The sequence below is a fragment of the Acromyrmex echinatior genome, chromosome 1, assembly GCF_024713525.1.
Source record: "Acromyrmex echinatior isolate Ae372 chromosome 1, ASM2471352v2, whole genome shotgun sequence".
NCBI lineage: Eukaryota > Metazoa > Arthropoda > Insecta > Hymenoptera > Formicidae > Acromyrmex > Acromyrmex echinatior.
Window position 1 is genome coordinate 20,125,620 of NC_141852.1, and position 19,278 is coordinate 20,144,897.

Genomic DNA, 19,278 nt, shown 5'->3' on the forward strand with positions numbered 1-19,278 from the left:
GCTTCGTAAAATGTTCGTAACCATGGTTATAAGAGCAGAAAAACTTATAACAAGACACCATATACCTAATACAAAAAAACAGAGATGTGTATCATAACGACTTTATAAGAAATGCCAGTGCAACGGACTCCTCAAATAAAACCTGCCGGCAAGTATCTTCTCGTTAAAATTACATGGATATCAGTTATAGGCTTTCTTTAGTGCCGCTTTATAGAACCAGGGCGAAGATAGGTTTAAAAGATTTTCAGGTAAAGCCCTTGACATATCTAAACATCAGCAGCAAGTTTCTACAAATTTTCTTTCCAGAAGTTTCCTCTGTTTTTTCCGAGTTATATTCAGAATTATTTTCACGTTTTGTTACGCAAAGAATAAGTCAGTAACCATATTCAGTGGCAAAGACGAGGAGGTTAATAAAAAATAATAATAAAAATAATGAATTATTTAATATCTTAAGTTGCGTAGAGAAAAGTCGAATATAGAAAAAGTAAAACTAATATATATTCGCATGTATAAATGTATACATCTAGATATAACTTAGCATCACTAGAATTCGTAAATTTATCTTCTCGATTCTTTCTCCTTTATTAAGTTCAATTAATTTTGCGTGAAAAATATCCAAGAACTCGCGAAAATCTCTTCATCTATTTTTTTTTTATTTTCTGCTCTATTGTGATCAACATTCTATTTTTGGCCGTTGAATTCTAATTTTGCGAGAGCGCCAGCTGGGAACAAAAAACTACGAAAGAAAGCGTAGGCGGACGACTCATTCGTTTCTCTCATCGTGTCTTGTCTTCTCTTGTTCTTCCTTAAAAATTTAGGCTAAGTGTATGAATAACGACGGAAAAGAAATGAAGCCTAGCATCCTTCGTTCCTTGAATTTTACTCGGTATACCGATTTGTTGATACACGATGCTTTTAAGAATCTAAAATTCATATGGCGCTTTTGCGTGGCTTATTCAGCGAAATTCTTACGATCACTGTGCTGTTATTTTTTGAGTCTACATGTTCCAACGCTTGCATTATTTGCCTTTAGCATTTAAATATCTGCTGAATATTATTTTACGATATGCGTCGCAAAGAATAAAAATATATGCGTTCTTACATTTTTTAAAATTCTTACATTTTTTAAAATTCTAAATACACTGAGAGAAATGTTTTATATAATATGTGACTTACAAAAACTTTCTTACTTTTTAATTAAAAAATTTTATTGTAACTAAAATTTGATTAAAATAATCAAATTTTGCTTAGACTAAGATATTTTTTAATTAAAAAATAAGAGTAAAAAGTTCTTTTAAGTCACATATCTGATATCATACAAAACAATTCTCTCAGTGTAGACTTTTTATATAAATATATCTACTGTGACGGAATTGCACAACAAAAAAAGTCAAAATCATCTCCTATAAAAGTCTAATTTGTCTTATCCAATAACGTAACACTTGTCACAATAGATATTACAGGACAATACATGAAATCAGACGTAACTGTCATAGATAAATTATTTCTCGATATGTGTTTCAATCTTATTTGTACCATCCAATGTCCAACTACTGTGACCTTTCTCAAGTGACCTCTGACCTTCCGAAATATTGCCGAAAGATCACTGAGATTCGACCAATTTCACGAATCGCCAACGACAGACGACGGACACTGGTGCTACCCCGCAGACGGTATTCCTATCGCGATACTCCCATCATCGACTCGACAATGCAAAGGTTATCGACAATGGCGCACAGCCAGAAATAGCAGACGGTGCATTGTGTTTAGCAGTGTATAGAATATCCGAATGGTGGATGGTAGTTTTAGAAGCAGAGGACGATGAGTGGAAGCTTTAGTGATGAAATAAATTTTCGTAATTTCCAAGTACTCATGAAAGAGATCTTCACTTGCACCGTCCTCTGATCTCAATCTCAAAAGAAAATTTCGGTTTAAGCAATTAATTATAATTTAATTAAATTAAATTGCAAGACAAAACTAACGTTCTTTTTTTCTTATCGTAACGTTTCTTGCATATCCGCCGTATTTAACCTTTATAAAACCTTTATAAAACGAAAAAATTACTATAGTAACCTCGAAACAATGTCATATTTTGAGGAATATAATAAAATAATAAATATTCTAACCAATCTTATTTAAGGAAAAGCTCTTGATATGATTTTAAAAATAGAACTCTGTCCTCTAAAGGTTAAAGAACCATAATTGTGAAAGTTAATATGAGTAATTGCAGCAGATAAACATTTCGCCAAGTGTAATTATCGACCTTGGTAATAAAATACATATTATGCTCGTAGAAATCGCGTAGTTCTACTTTAACGAAAATATCCGAGATGTATAAGGAAACACATACATATATGCATCGTTACGAAGGATTTACGTCAGACGAGAAATTCTTCCCAGATAAATCGACGCGATTTCATTTCTAACGTTAACATAATATTCGCAAGCCAATGTGTTTACTTTATATAACACTATATTAACATAAAATTTTGAATTATTTGTACGATGCATATTAAAATACAGTAACAGGATAAAAGAGAATTTTGTAAAATTATAGTTTTATAAAATAAGAAAATTTATAAAAAAATATTTTTAACAATTTAATGTACAATCTGTTAATGTACAAGTGTTAATGTTTACGAAATCTCCGTTGCTATATGATTGTACTTTTATACTTTATTTGTAATTATATACTAAACACGCGTGTTTATATATACACTATTTCAAAATTGCGTATGCTGGTGCAATCGTATATCGTTTTACCAAGTTGCAGTAAGCATAAAATGTTTTCGAAAGCAAAAGCTTTCGTGTGCGGAAACTTACCTAAGCAATAACACGTACAGAAAAGCCGACATCCTGTATTAGTTTATCACATAATTAAGTATACTCTCACAGCAATTTATATAATTCTCTGAACACACGATGGTATTCTCGCGGGAATAAACTCGTTGCGATACACGACACGTTTTCACTCCCGAGAACATAAGTCGGGAAGAGCTTGAAAGCTCGCTAAGAAAGTCGCGGAAGACGTAGTTGGTGACGGTGGTGGATGCGGGTAAGGGGACATCTCGAAGGGATCTTAACGTTTTATCCCGTTTCGTGATAGGGGGAAGGATCTCCGTTGTACACAAAACGAAGGAGGATGGGGGTGCGCCAGCGGCCCCGCGCAACCCTTACGCTCTTACGCCCACACTTATGAATCAGTGGATGAATGAATCGACTTTGCCCCACTTTCCAGAGCGTGGGTGTAACGTATCAGTCGGCTAGTCTGACATTTTCGCGCGGTGGCGGCGACCACCCTCGCCGGCAACAGCAGCAGTAGCAGCAGCAGCAGCAGCAGCAGCAGCAGCAGCAGCAGCAGCCCGGCGACAACGTGGGCGTTGCTGACTCTATATCTACCTACGTAAGTAGACAGTAGTCTGGAACGCGACCACGCAAAAATCCATTTCTACGATCGTCCCGTTTTGGCGGAAAAACAAAATCGTCGTGTCGCCGACATAACTGAATCGCGCCGCCAACCACCGTACTGTGTCTTATGTATATGCACATTCATTACATTCATTACGTCGAAACATTATGCAACACACAATACCTCGGTCGATCGCTGTCGATCGCAAGTGACAATCATTGGGTTGGTCAAAAGTTGCGTTCAGAAGAGAAAGAAAGCAGCTTTGCAACTGTTGTAAAATTCTTTAACATGATTGGTTTATTCATTTCATAGATCCAGTGAGGAACCGAAGGTTATACAGTTGCAAAGTTACTTTTTCTGCTGAACGCACCTATTACATAGTTACGTTATACATGTAATACTTGTATTCGATTCGGTACATATGTCGCGTCGAGTGAAATTGCGATGAACTCGACGGAGCAGCGAAACAAATAGCGTCGTTGGAATCGTAGAAGCGTAGATCCGTTTTCGCGTTACAACAAAATATTTGGTCGCGAGAAATTTTTAATTTATGTAGCTGACGCGCGTGGGGTTTATATTCTTTTTAATACTGTTTCGTGCAAAGAATTCCGATCCCGATTGCGACCTTCTTGCGCTAAGCTTCTTGCGCATTTTCGTTACGGATGCTCGACAAATCCGTCAGTGTCCCAACCTACGCACACTATCGATATCCTCGATGATCCGTGACACGCGTCGAATAGAATTTAGAAACCGCAGCTAATTTCCCGTCCTGTTTTCATGCTGCTGAAGAAGCTATCGACTAACTCGAGAAAAGTCGTCGTAGTGCATCGCGAGATGCGGTCCGATTAACGTTGTAGTGGTGAGCGTAGCACTCTGAATGACGTCAACGGTGTCCCTGTATCCCAAGCTCCCATTAACTTCGACCGAACGCCGAAAAATATAAAAGGAAATTTCACGAACAAGATACCGCGTTTCTCACTCCCTCGTCCGCAATTAATCCGCCGGCTTCTCGTTAATGCTTCCTTCACCGATACTGGCATTTTCACGATGGCCTTTTAACCTTGTACCGCGGCAAATGTCACTGATCGATATCATTTTCATAGACGCATTTTTATCGTCGTACATTCCACGCGCGAGACATAAAACGATAAATTGAAACGTGGAACAATGTCATTACAACGCCAGTCAATATGATGCAAAAATAGTCTTAAAAGTTTCTTAACACCAATGTAGAATCATCTAACACTTGTTGTATATTCACATTTCGCAAGTTGGTTATACAATTATACGAGTATCCATGATATAGAATTATATTTTAATGAGTGGTAAATAAAATCTAATGTTGCACCCAAGTACTGGACGTATCGTGGGCATGTTCCTCGGCGGTTTAAACGATACTCTCGAGGTACTACTAACGTCATCTTCGTAAAGGAATCAGCCACGTGCGACAAGGAATTACCGTTTCATTATACGTACGGCAAAGAGAGGTATGGGAGCAACGAGAGAAGGTAGTGTTGAGGCAGGCTCAAGCGTAGTAAGCATAAAATAAACTTGGAGACGCATGGGGTTCTACGTTTGCCTCACGCACGTACAGCACGAGAGGCATGTGGCTGCAAATAATAACAGTGATTGTACAGCTCGCTTCAAATGCAGTTTGGAAGTTGATTGTGAGAACGAAAGGTATTTACATTGTTAAGTTAATATGAAATCTTAAATCTTCGCCTAAAATGTTTTAATGAAACATATATTCCACAAGGAAATTAATTGCGAATTAATTGCAGACTGTGTTCTTAGAATATTTCGACTACTTTTGTAATAACAAAATATTAAGTAAAATATTAAGTAATAATGCGACATATATCTTTTATACATTCGTTTTTATATGTAGTATATTATTAAAAGAATTAAATATAATTTAATATCGATTTTATTAGGTGTTGGAATTAATTCGTAGCGTTTTACAAGTGATGGGAAGTACTTTCATTAATGTATTTTTTAATGCTCATGTGAAATAAATAACATTCTTTCATTAAAAAACGCTACGAATTAATTCCAACACCTAATAATAATTTTCTATAGAAAGTGCAATTGATCATGTAAGATGCTGTATACAAAAAAAAATCAAATAAATTTTAATTATTTTTAATTATTGTAGTAGACTATACAATTGCTAATAATTATTATTAATAATAATTGTATAGTCTGCTATAGTAATTAAAAATAATTAGAATTCATATAATTTTTATTTCTTGCATCTTAAAGATCAATCGCATTTTCTATGAGAACCTATTAAATTATATTTAACTCTTTTTCCTCCAATTCGATAGATGATAGAAATTCAGATAGACGATACCGTTTTTATTTCATGAAAAAATAGTGATATGTAAAGCGATGTTTGAAAAATCCTGTATAACGTGACGCGGCGGCAATGCAACCAACGGCGTCATTTTCAAGGCGATTACGCCACGGCATTTCTAACCCTTGTATTCCAGATGGAATGTCAAGTGCGAGCTTTACAAATGAACGATTGAGGCAGAAAAGCAAACAATAGCCGGAAAATGCTTCAACTTTGCACTCAACGCTAGATATCGCAAACTCACTATCTAGTCGAAACGAACGTCAATGTCGGAGTCATTCATCGCGAATTACAGAGATGAAAGACTCTTTATGTGCAAATGAGCAATAAAAGGAGAATGCAATCTGTCATCGCTATGTGCAACAACTGTCAAATCTCGAGACAGCAGCGTCAACACAACACGAAAAAAAAAAAACACAAAAAAATAAATCGCGATCCTATTCATAAATTTACGATTGGGACATTGCATGAAAATCTTTCAAGCAAATGACGATACAGAAGAAATCTGGTCGAGTGCAGAATCTATTGTCGATTAAAGCTATCTCACGTATAAGCGAATGGATGATAAAGCAAAAGCTCTATCGGTCGGTGCGGTTTAGCGGAATATTCAGATTATTTATGATCAAAATCGGATACGAGAGTCGAGGGTGATATTATCGCGGTACGTAGGCGGTATAACGCGATGCACGATCCTATATTCGCCATCCATTCCATAACACTATATATATATATATATATATATATATATATATATACATATATATGTGTGTGTGTATGTATATATACATTAGAACGTATCCGAAGAAAAAGGATCTTCCATATTTCTGGATATTGCCATTCTCTTCGATGACCATACATAACGGTACTCTTTTCTCAACAAGCTGTCTCATTCTACGTAGTGAGCTCGTTCATTCAGTACGCTAAATCAATGAGCGTTATTTTTGGCGCAGACCGACGTCTGCCTGCGGCCGTACGCACGTACATAACCGCTCTTACGCAAAAATCTCACTATTTGAATTCACGTCGATGCTCCGTCTGTGACGTATCAAATACGTCAACGATTATGTTATGACTTAGATGTATCTTTGACGCATACGACGGAAAAAGATTGAAGAGTCAGTGGTATAAATAGAATTCTTTAAATAGAATTTTTTTTCTGTAAAGTGCGCTAATGAACAGGCGAGAGTTTAATCCGTAAATAAATTGTCACTTTATTTCAAGTGAGATAAAATTAGATAATAGAATTAGATAATAGATCATTAACAAGTTTTTTATTCTACAAGTTTATTGGAATATACATATAACTACATATGCCATGTAACTACATATAAAAGATTTTGTCTTTTTATTTATGTTCCTAAATTGCTTATTAAAAAAATTTTTTTAAATAATTTTCTTGCACCGAATTGTCAATTTTGTAGAAAGGCCAGACACGGTTCTAAAATTTTATTAAAAGAAATGAAAAAGGAAGAAAATTAAAATATAATATAAACACCTAAATATCAACAATTTTTTCTTTTGTTTTATAAATATCAATTTATAAATATCTTCCAATATTAATCATCTACAAGAGATAATATCAATAAAATTAAATAAAAGCTTTATAATAGTTTTTATCTTTATAAATAGTTTTTACACTTTAAATTTTTTATCAATTTTTTATTTGACGCTCACGAATTGGTGATTTAATTTAAGACAATTTTTGTACTTTATCGTACAATGAAATATAACATGACTGTATATGTATATTCTAAAATTGCATGTCACTAATCTGTTCTAGCCTATCCATTTTAAAATACTGAATATAAAAATTGATTTATCACTCATCGATACGATGTGCAACAGCGGAGTTGTAGACTATGCTGAAATTACGTTGATCTGTAAAATAAAAATTTGGATTATAGAGTAGCGTTCCTAAAATAATTCATATTTCAAAGAATTGATATAATTATTGCGTGAAATTTAAAGTTTTGTATTTTTCTTCGAATAAATATATATTTATTGAAATAATTATATAAACCACAGATACGCGATTGGATCTGGACGAGGCTTTTCAATCTGGCCTGGGCTGCGATGTTTAACTCAGGATGAGTAATCTTGAATCGATTTTCTAAAGAATTCATTATTTTACATTTTTTTTCGAGGTATATGCGTTTAATTAATGCTCTACATAGAAATCTTTCTTGTTTATCAAATGTTAAATAAAGATAAATAATACTCATGAACATCAAGTAAATCACACCTTGGACGCAAAAAAACCGATTTTTCAACAGATCGATATCAGCTGACTCATTTACTGAGAAACGAACCGTTGCAACATTTACATCAAGTAATGAATAATAGAGGCACGCATACAAAAAAAATATAGTCTTATATATTTAACTACACGGACTGCGGCATAACCTAAATTCCTGTAATAATCTCAAATTTCACATTTGCGTCGCCAAAAAAATCTATTTGCGTTTCCCCAAACTACAAACTATAGGTTCATATAAAAACATACAGTTTAATGCTTAAATAATTTCTAGTATTGTAGTATCTTCAAGTATTTAAATTTTAATCATATAATAAAAATAATATATCGCGCAAATACTTCACAGTTGTTCCACCGTTGCCCTGATTCCTCTCGATCTCCTTTCCCTCCCTTGTTACTTATTCACTTGGTGACACACACACACACACACACACACACACACACACACACACCACACCACACACACACACACACACACACACACACACACATCCCCATTCACTGACGACATTTTCCGTATTGTTAGACTGTACGGCTTTTTCCGACTTTAATCATATACGATACGCATTTTATAATATCGCCTGATAATCTGTAATTGTTCATAGAGAAGAATCACGATTGGGGAAGAAAGCTATTAGAACTTATTAGTCACATTTCGAGAAATAATACAACGAAGCACGAAGCGACCCATATCGTTACCTGTGACCCATCTCCCTGTCCGCTTGATTTCTACGATAATAAACCACATATGCATTAGAAATGGCGACATACGCCGCGAGTCACCGAATTAAAATAATCGCGCGTATTCCTTGCCACTCATCAAATCAAATAATAATGCCTGTTCTCATCAATGTAGATTAACTTTAATCTTAATTCAACATATTCTTTATCTTTTTTAGTTCTAAGAATTAAAGTTTCTTGACAAAAAAGAGGAAGTTAAACGGAGATAAAAATTAATTTTAATTTTAATTTAATTGGTGGCATAAATGTATTATACATAAGTAAATCACGAGTAACTTTAATATATTTTATCTTGATTTTTAAAGGTAAAATTACATATTTGAATATTTAACAAGAAAAGAATTATTGTAATATATGTATATTCGAATGAAATAGCAATTTATAATAATCTTTAATTCCTAAGCTAATCCTTTGATCTTTACTTTAGAAGAGATTTTTATTTCAAATAAATCGTACAAAATATTTACTACAATAAACGTCGTTTTAATAGGAATCGTCTCTTTCGAATCGTTAATTATAGAAGAGAATTAGTCACGAGTTGATAATTATTTGTACTTATGTGTAAATTATTTATAGTTATCTGTAATTCTCTTGTAATTATCCGTAAGGAATAATGAAATTCTTTCGCATTTAAATTCTTTATCTGTCGCGAGAACGAGAGAAAGAGAAAAAGAGACCACGTTTCGGGAAGCACTAAATGCTTGCACGAAGAAGCAGCTACCACTATTGTCGGTTAGATTTTCGTCTTGGAAATGATAACAAATTGCGTGTACAGCAACGACGCGACGCACGACGCGACGGGATATACGTTACAAAAGTCAAAACAAGCGTCGCACACAGCGTGCGTTACAAGTGAACTATTATCATTCTCAAGGTGAGAGCCATACTGGCAGCGAAGGCGGGCCGCCGTTTCATCGCATGTCATATATAATTTCTCGAAACGTGACAAATACTAATAAACTGCAATAGCGATTATTCTTTACGAACAATTATGAATTATCAATTTTCAATATATCTATAATAAAATACACATATACATATATGATTAAAGTCAAGAGTACCGTATTATCATATTTTATCACTTCGTGGCTCATCACATTATTTCTCGAAATATACCGTGATAAAAGTACTAATAGATTCCAATCGCGATTCTTATGAACAATTATGAAATATCATTTCAATAAAATATGTAATATAATATACCTATTATAATATTATAGTATATTATAGTATATTATAAATATAATATAATAATTTATATAATTAATAAAATGCATGTTGTACGATTAAGAAATGCCACATAATTCTGTTCTATTAATACGGACAGTTATAATTAACAATATTTTCACAAATATGTTTTATAAATGCCACGAAGAAGCAACAAAAGAGGAACAGGAAGGCATTGCGCGACAGTGAAACAAGTAAGATAAGTACGATTTATTATTTTTATTATACATATGATTAAAATTTTTACTTGGAGATTACTATTTGAATCATTTATATAAGTATTAGACTTTTATATTTTCACTTGGATTTCTGTAATAATTTAAATAATTATTTCATAAAATATTTAAAAAAATAATAATGAACATACATATTAATTCCACAAATAATTTCAAAAAACAAAAAATTTTATTCTTTAATAGTAAAAGTGTTCAATAATTTTTTAAACATAAAATGCATTTGGATTCAAATATATCGCACGACAATTTACTGACACACAACTTTCGAACAGATTAAAAATTCTCGGTTATTAAATTCTAATAGATTCTTGTACATAAGAATTTAAGAAAATATGGATATAAGAAAAATATAAAATAAGGATTTAAGAAAAATTATTGAATTTTAACAATAAATATATAAACTATATCACTTATGAAAATGAACATTTAAAATATTAGAGTTTATCTAATGAAAAATTATAATATTTTATATTATGCAATTGTGCTATATTTCAAAACTCATAGTTCACATATAGATAAAATATTTATTTTCAATACTTTCAATTGTATTTAACATTTAAAAAAGTAATTTATTTTACATTTTGATATAACATTATTCAATTTCATCCGTAATGCGTACTCAGAAAAAATGTCCACAAAGATTCAAATCGCAACTAACAAGGAGGGCGTATCTTCGTTTCGCAGCTATAAACTCTATTGTTCTATCCAAGCCAACTTCTATTCAGCTGACTTACATCCCTCTTGACACATATGAGAGGGTGTGCACCGTCTTATTCATCTGCATCATTCGAAGCGAAATGGAATCCTCCGGCAATTTATTTGCAATTCTTACGTCTATAAATACCGTAATCGCCAGAAGCAAAAACATAGATTTACTTCGAAACTGAGCAATATATTAAAGATGAGGGAGATACAGATTTTGCGAGCGTCAAGAGCCGACAGATGGAATTTTCTCTAAAAGACCGGTTCTCCGTTCTTTGAGATGCGCACAGAATTTTGTTATTTGTTTATAGCACAACGATTTGCTTCGATACCACATATTGACACGATTTTTTTTCCAATTAAATGTCGGTATTTCGGCACGAGAAAAAGAAACAGAGATGGGATGGCGCAAATTAATGCGTCGTAAAATTCCTTGACGTTAATAATGGCATTATTAACCGTCTTATTCGAAACGTTTCGAGGACATTCGGTACGTTGAAGAGACAAGAGCAAGCTCATCCAGGAAATCAGTATCCACATCTTATACCACTACATCGTTAGTTAAATGATCATCAACGAACGTATCGCTGTATGCAAGTCCGTGTCAAATTACGATCTCACTCACCTTGCAAACGGTTGCAGCGACTTTAACCCTTTCGCTGCGCGACGATATGCACATACGCCACCGAATATTTATAGCCGGTATTTCTTTATTTGCCTCGTTGGGATTGTTAAACGTGGACAATTTAACGCAGTTCTGTTTTCGGAACGAACATTAACGGGCGAATACTGAGAGATACAATTAGCATCGCTATCGAAGCGGATAATTAAATTAACGCGTCGTGATTTGATAACGTTTTTCCCCTTTTGGCGACGCGTGATTGATGTCAAGGTAATTCTTCGTTTTAGCTTTCTTAAGCTTGACTACACAAAAAAAGCAAGCCACGTAGCAATCGCTTTACTTAAAATGGACGATATCATAACTACAGAAAAATGAGCTCGCACGCTGGATCGGCTCCAAAGATACATGTATTATTTCGAATACGATTCGGTGCAATATAATTCTTTATTGTGGAAAAGGAGTTTACGCATTTTAGGCGATTTGGAGAGGAGGAATAGTTAGATTTATATATATATATTTTTTTTACTGAGTTGTACTTGCTAAATCCGGAAATCATTTTAATAAAAGAAAGCAACGGTTGATTTTATTATTTTGTCGAGCCCGTCTACGATAATTTTTTTGTTTTAATAAAACTTTTTTTTAATTAAAACTACTTATTATTAAAGTGACTCATACATTTACACTATAAAATAAATAAGATTTTGTCCTAGAAGTTATTATTTTGTAGAACGTTTATGAATACTTGTTTTTTTTTTACCTGAATTCCTTGCATGATTCATCTCTCCATTTTCTCTTTTTTTTCCATGTGGAAAGAAAAAGAATAAAGTGGACTATGCAAAAAATTCAGCTAAAAAGAACAGAGATCTAGTACTTCGCTTCAAACTAAACACTCTACACAAAGTACATAATAATAATATTCATTACAAAATCTTATTTATTCTATAGTGCAAAAGTTTAATTGATTGTATAGTGCACAATTTTAATTGATTGTAATAAAAAAAAAAGATTTTTATAAAAACAAAGAAATTTTCGTAGACATGGTTCAAAAAATAATAAAATCGAACATTGCTTTCTTCTGTTAAAATATGTCCTAAAATTTTATCTCCTGAATACTAATAATAAGATTTTTTTTTTCTGATTTTAGGAACCAATAAGTGAAACTAAGTTAAAAAAAAGTGATAAATCCAACAATTCTGCGTGCTCTCCAAAGTAAAATGCGTAAACTCCTTTGAAAACTTTCAGGAATGTGAAAGTTAGACATTACTTGTACTATCTCGATACTTGTGATTCAATAGAAATGCCAGAAAAAAATAATTTTCTATTTAATTTAAAAAATATATAAAAGTATAAAAATAATGTTATAAGCTAAAGAAAAATATCAAAATAATTAAACAAAAGATATGTGTTACTCTCACGACGGCTACTTTCTTACCGATTAAGATATCGATCCGTTGGATCTCTTAATTCCTAGCCACCTAATTTGCCTATCCTCCAAAGGATCAAGTCCGGAATCAAATTAGCGGAAAACGATAAAGAGTCGGCAAGACGGAGAGTCTTTGTAGGATGATGTCGCGGCGCGGCCGTGAAACCGGTTGCGTGGAACGTGCGCAACGCACGCGCGTGAACGTGCGCTGGCGTACGCGGTCATCACACACGTGTGTCTGCCTATGTGTGGAAACCCGTTGACAGTAAGGTGAGCGATAGCTCGTCAAGCTAGCTGCCGCTGACAGCTGATGACAGGCGCACACACACGACCGAGACCACACACAATAGGCGTGCGCGAGCGTGCCTTTGCAACTACGCAACGATAGCACGACAGTGTTTCTTTTCGGACGATGCTTACCAATTCATATGGTAATCATGGGCCCGGTGCTATCTCACCTTTATTAAGTGCACCGTGCCTGACCCATTTCGCTTGTCAGTCCGGCTCCAGGAATCTCTGAGTCACTCGATCTACGTATCATGCGACTAACGCGCTCCTCTGTTCTGCTGAATCTTACGTGTGTTTCTCCCTTACCATTTTCTTCCTTGTCCTCGAAAGTCGACGCCCGGCTGTGACCGAGACACACGGAGAAGAATTCGAAAGAAGTTCTACTTTATCCGGATATCCGGATTACTTTGAGCGTTCGCCGAAAAAAATTTGTCAAAGATCTGAAAAGAATTATATTTTTTAGGAAGAAATGTTCTTCAATAATAATTTATGTATAATGATATTTTAAAATTAGTAATAATAATGATCATTTTCTATTAGATTTTACGAACATCTCGTTATAGTTCGATAAAATTGAAATATTATTAACATATATATTGAAAAGAAAATAAATCCGCAATGTATTGCTTGATATCATTAAATTTTTATGACTTTAATATTCTAGTAGCCTAATTTTTTTCTCAACTTTCCTTACCACGGAAATAATAAACCAATGATCCGCAGAAAATCGACCAGCGTTATAAATTCTACTAGTTTGTTCAGTAAAATATCATATACGTTATGTTTCATATAACGAATGGCGATAGTTTCATAGAGAAATATCATGGGTTTAACGATATATATTCCAGAAATTCAAAGCACTTCACAAATATTTCAGTGGCATTGCGCGAATCCGCGGAAGCTTACGCGAAATGTAATACAAACTCCCACGACATTCCTAAATGAGAAATCTGACCTACTGTACGGTCAACACATACGCGACATTTTCTGTAACAAATAAACGCATAACATTTCAATCGACGAGTGACCTTTAAAAAAGACGAATGATAAACTAGATAGTATTTCGCAATGCAGCAAGTTTAATATGTATATGAGAGAGAATTCTCTATATTGTCGATAGAAATGCGTTGAAAAGTGACACATTTCAAAATTAGCAATTTTTTAGTGGAGTCTTTAATTCTGAATTGTGTGGAATGACTTTAGAATATGCGCAACTTCATTTTTTTTCTTTCTACGTTATACTCTCAATTATATGCAACTTTTATATTGCATGTATTTTTAACAAAATGAAAAAATTATTTAAAAATTTTTCTATATTGTATTTGGAAGTAAATACGAAAAGTTGGCGATTTAGAAAAAAATTTGTTTCAGTAAACATTTTTAAAAAATAATTAAAATAAAACAAGAAAATTTTCATTTTAATTATAAAATTATTAAATATAAATATTGACATTACTGTACTGTTTCATATGTATGAAATTCATTTTTTACATGGTATAAATTTCCAATCAAATTACTTTTTGTAGAAATTAAATGTACAATTTCTTCATTAATATAGTTTCAATTCTTCGACAAACTATAAAAAAATATATTGACCATTAAATACACAAGCCGGATTCACCAAATATAATATTTCAAATGTTTCGCTTAATAAGCGGAATACGGTGTTATCGGTTTCAATCTTACTGCCATATAATTAAATGTCGTAAACATCATTGTACAATCATATTCTCGATATTATTATCTCAAATTCCTGTGCGCCACAAGTTCAAAGTTCCGTGATGACAACGTGGTATTCCCGTGGCATTAATTCCTGTTGCCTTTATCACGAATGAGTAACTCGCATGACTACCTCGTACCAATATTCCCATATCGCTAATCAACGGGCTTGTTTCGTGGTTTCATCGTTAGCGATAAATAGCTATGGTTATTCGGTTAGAGCAGGGTAGAACGGAGAGAAGAGCCGCCCGACAAGGAGAAGATCGGGTTGAAGAAGGAGCGGGGAGGAGGACAGATTCTCATAAATTTAAGCAATAATTAACATTCAGAGTTAAGGCCTGTGGGAACGGGCTATTAGCCACACGTATCTGTATCGCTGTGAGCGAGCGGAAAGAAGCGCCGTCCGACAACGAGGAGTCCGTTTAGGCCGTCGCGAAAAGGATTCACGCGCCGCGTGAGAGCAAGCCGCACCGATGCATCGGTGCGATGCAAATAGGATGGGGACGAGGAAAAATGAAAAGGAGCGCGATGCATCGCGCCGAGGTCGCAGGTTAAACTGTTCTCTCAACGGCATGCCTGATTTATTAATCATTCGGTGCCGCAGGCTACCTACGTTATTATCCTCTCTCGCCTGCCACTTCGTTTCTCTTTCCTCGAATGGGAGCTGTCCGCTAATCTTTGGTTCGCCGCTCCTGTCACCGATCGGGATCGGTTATTATCATCTATTAACATATTACATATTGCATTCCATAAAAATTAGGCTATAACATAAAATAACAATAGCTAGCATAAAACAGTATGGACTCGTAAGCATGTTATGTACACTGTTAAAAATTTCATGAAATTTAATATACTTTTAAGTATTTACACAATTTGAATTTCATGACATTACATTAAATTTAATGTATTTGTAACTGAAAAGTACAATACATAATGTGTAGGTACATGTACGTATGAAATTTAATGCATTTTTCATGAAAATTTATGAATTTTAATGTACTTTTCACAAAATTTTATGAAACTTACATTAAATTTCATAAATTTAATATACACGTACATTATATTTAAGTAACTACTGTAACTTAATTTTCAGTTAAATCATTCATTACTTTTAATTTCGTTCATAACCACGAGCTTCATTTACATGTAAAGGAAGCTCGTGATTACTCTACAGTTTTAATAAAATTTTATGAAAAGTACATTAAATTTCATAAATTTTCATGAAAAATACATTAAATTTTATGTATATGTACACAAGTATACTTTTTAATTATAAATGCATTAAATTTAATGTAATGTCATGAAATTAAGTTGTCATCAAATTGTGTAACTTAAAATTTAATGAAATTTAAGAACATTTCTAACAGCAAAGGAAGCTCGTGGTTACATTTCTAACAGTGTAAGTTAATATACGAAAAAAGAAAGCTTTTGCTAAAATATCTAAAAATTCAGTCATATACAGATCTGAAAATAATTTTGTTGGACCATCAAAATAATTGCAATAGAATATTCTGGTTACTAGAATGTTAAAACTTTTTATATCATTACTCATCATGATTGAGAGTCCTATATATAGTTGGAAAATTTTGTGTTAATTCTAAAGTAAATATAGAAACTACTAAAATCAACGTCGCTGTGCCATTATATCCAACAGCATTCATAAATTCTAACAATTTTCAATAAAATGAGTGATCTCCAAGATTCTTACATGACTACTTTCAGCAGACACCTCCGCATTTCACAACGGATACGAATCCGTCATTCGTTTCAGTCGCCGCCTCCAGATATACGCGTATCGATTATCGGATCGAAGCTGGCGCGACGAATTCCGTATATATATTGATGATGCAAGATATTAAATTCGGAAACGGAACCGACAGTGTTGGTTGGGGTGGTAGAAGGGTCTCCTTCGTCGACAGAGAGCTCCCTAATAGAGACGTCGATAACAGTTCCGGCCGTTAATGCGGCGTTCTACGCGTGTGCGCGGCGCGGCACGATCGTATCTCGTTGCCATCGGCCGCTACTCTTTTCGAAAAGAATTCATTCCAATTACGAGCTCGGCCGGTTCCTGCTCGTTTCGACAGATCTGATATCGAGACGCATATCAGGGGTGTGAAATCTGCGACACGTCCCATTCACACTCCGTGCTATCTCCTTTCATTATTTCTGCTTAAGCTTTTTTATATGCCTCAGAGGCATGGCACATAAAAATAACCTAAGCAATAAGGAAATCAACATGGTGGATTTGCTACTGCTTACGTTATGACCTTGCGATCTCTACTTAACTGCCCAATTCGCTTACTGTACATACGCAATACGTTTTACTTGAGTCTTTTGTGTGCCATGATCCTTAAATGCAGTTATTTTATTTTAAAAAAATTAAAATTCACGTTTTTATATTATTTGCGAAAATAAAATACAAAATTGGTGAAGCGATTAATGCTTCTGATTCATTCTACCGTAAAAACTTGAATATCAAGATTAATGAATATAAAGATTACTCGAAGCAATCTTTATTGAATCGTGACTTTTAAGCGTTAAACAAAAATCGATTGGTACAAGCTATGGCGTCCTGCGACGACGTGTGTTAAAGGATCTGTTGAGCATGGCGTGGCGGACATCAATTTATGATGTCTGCTGCAACATTTGGTTTCGCGGATTTGTGAACACGAATGTTAATATATTGAATGGTACCAAATTAAAAAATTCTTACAGTCACACATACACATAATTTGCATTAACTGATAAAAAGTTCTTAATTTATTTTTTAATAAGTAAGTTGAAAATTTTATCGTACATGTAGTAAAACATTTTGTATATGTGATAAACTGATTCACTCAAGTTGTTAAAATTTTGTGTTGAATTTTTAACATATGCACGAGTTAATTTAATACAATTATGTTATTTGAATATTGCCTTAGGATAATATTTAACATTTTTTTAGTGTCAAAATAACACAATTTATAAGTAAGTAAACAAATAACATAAAAATAATGCATTTTAAAAAGAAATTCTCAGATAAATGAATAAAATACATGTTAATTTGATACATCATAAATTAATTTTGCTGAAAAAAAAGTTTCCACAGTTTGCTTATATAAATTGTGTCAGTAATATATTTTTTATGTTGATTTTTTTATAAATAAAAATTGTATTACTTTCTAACATATCATCTTGTATGAAATTAACACAAAAATTTGAATGGACTGCTAAAATACGTGAAATGTGTTAAATTTAACACACAAATTTTCTACACCGTTAGAAATGTTCTTAAATTTCATTAACTTTTATACAATTTGAACTTTATTGTATTTATAACTAAAAAGTATATTTGTGTACACGTACATAAAATTTAATGTATTTTTCATAAAAATTTATGAAATTTAATGTACACGTTCATTACATTTAAATAACTACTGTAACTTAATTTTCAGTTAAATCATTCATTACATGTAAAGGAAGTTCGTGGTTACATTTCAAACAGTGTAATTATATAATGAATAAATTCACAAAGATCATGCTCTGATTGATCTTTCACAAACGGATTTCCGAATATCGTACGTACAATTGTAATTACGTAAAGATGCACAAATGCGAGGAGTTTTCTTCGTAGCCCTTTTGAGGCAACACCTACGATCACAAAAGACAAGATGTTCTCCTCGTCCTTTCTCTCTCTCTCTCCCTCCTTTCACACACCGATACTACCATCGGCCATGCATCACGTTCTTTGTGTAATGCTACACCGTACGCGTTTATCCGAGCCTACCCGCACGATAAACATCGCACCGTTATCGATATCTGTCCATATCGATCAAAGAGCTCAGGGATAATAAGGCCGTCCAACAATGTCGTGGGAGGCGGGTATCGGGACCATCGGAGACAATGTCGCTTCTCCCGATCACAATTGCGACTATCGCTTTCTCGTATTTACGGCACGCGAGACACGCACCTTCGATCGTCCTTACTAAGGTAGACAGACGAATATTTATTATCGAGGTTTATGAATAGAAGTTCGTTTACACGAATATAACACTACGTTAGCTTCATGTTCTCGCTTGGATAACGGTATCTCAAATTGGAAATGATAACTGTGTCACAATTATTACTGTATTATATACTACTACTGTTGCTGAAGTCATCGCAGTTTGATTACCGTTTAAAATTAATGCCTTAAAATTGGTAATAACATTCTAAATGGATATATTTTCTCGCTTTGTGATAACATTTTCAATGCCCTTATTCAGAACGATAAGTATGCACTTTTATGCTTTAAATTATGGGCCAATGTATACAAAGGAGGA

General features: G+C 33.6%; 1 protein-coding gene across 1 annotated transcript in view; it reads left to right on the top strand.

Moving 5' to 3' along the window:
- Positions 1 to 607: 607 nt before the first annotated feature.
- Positions 608 to 19,278, top strand: part of LOC147911036 (uncharacterized) — a 41,087-nt gene continuing 22,416 nt past the window's right edge. The window contains exon 1 of the mRNA XM_087409497.1: positions 608 to 3,403. The gene's annotated coding sequence lies outside the window, so the exon portion shown is untranslated. The remainder of the gene's footprint in view (positions 3,404 to 19,278) is intronic.